The 1,150-nt window shown below is 40.4% G+C and overlaps 1 long non-coding RNA gene across 1 annotated transcript; it reads right to left on the reverse strand.

Annotated features, from left to right (window-relative positions):
- Nucleotides 1-891, reverse strand: LOC125022759. The gene is made up of 3 exons (XR_007114478.1): nt 693-891; nt 547-591; nt 1-327 (listed from the first exon to the last, which is right to left on the reverse strand). It is a non-coding gene; the product is annotated as an uncharacterized LOC125022759 (long non-coding RNA).
- Between the last annotated feature and the right edge of the window lie 259 nt (nt 892-1,150).

Genomic DNA, 1,150 nt, shown 5'->3' on the forward strand with positions numbered 1-1,150 from the left:
AATTATGCAGAATTTAACCTTAAAAAGCAAAATACAGTCATCATGGTAATACCATTGAAACCAAAACCGCTTTTTGTACCAGGCTGTAAACATTGCAGTCCATGGGGATTTGCTCTCGTTTGAAGCCAGCGTCAAGCAGCCACTTGAACTGCCTTTTTTGTACTTCCGCATGGGCGTCATCGCTCAGACCTGGAGGTTGCCGTTTGGTTCCCCACATGATTCACTCATAGAAAATGGATTTAACAAGTCTTTTGCTTCTTCTGGAATCTGTCGTTAGTTTAATGTGGGCAACAGATGCCTCAGCGCCTTCATTGGTTTCCCGATGGACTGAAAGAATATTTCAACCATAAGAATTTTACTTGACCAGACTGTTACGCCTAGGCTTTAGATATCCTAGAAGGGCTATAAAATGGTGTTGCAACAATAGGCCACCACATGGAGGATATTACAGTACATGTGCAGTTGTTTTATTAAGCCCTCCACATGGTTAGCATGAGGACAAAGGATTTGCCATTTTGCAAAAATGATTTCACAGCAAATGCTCACCTTCTGTAGCATCTGATGCCAGCGAGGACCCCAATGACGCCAGTACTGTTGGTAACAATATAGAAACATCAGAATGCATGTCTAGAATATTGATGGTATGGATGTTAGATAGTAGCACCTAAAGAGGTTGTCAGCAATGTACTTACCATCCTTCATGCTCTTGATTTTTACCACCACTTTTACCACCTGCAGACAGTGGACTTTCCTTTAGTAAAAGACTTTGTGACATTTCACTTAATATCTAAAGCTTAAAACCTTTTCAGGAACTTTACAAGTTAAGGCAAAGCTTTCATTAACCCCAAAGATATTCCCTCAAACATCTTAATTATATTTTTCCCTAATTGCTAGTTTACACTCCATAACCTTCAAACAGATTAAACAAAAACATACAAAACCTTTAGCAAGCAAAACAGTCAGCAGGCAAGCAAGCAAACAAGCAAGCAAACAAACAAACAAACAAACAAACAAACAAAAGACCAACAGCTCCCATCGTGCCAGTAGCCAAGTATGAGTGTGACTGTCATGCTGGGTTTAAAAAGCTCATCGCGCAGGTTGCACAACTGTTGCTCATCAGTACTAAGTGGCTCTCTCTTCAGAGGAAGAG

This window comes from Mugil cephalus, chromosome 16, assembly GCF_022458985.1.
Source record: "Mugil cephalus isolate CIBA_MC_2020 chromosome 16, CIBA_Mcephalus_1.1, whole genome shotgun sequence".
In the NCBI taxonomy this organism is placed as follows: domain Eukaryota; kingdom Metazoa; phylum Chordata; class Actinopteri; order Mugiliformes; family Mugilidae; genus Mugil; species Mugil cephalus.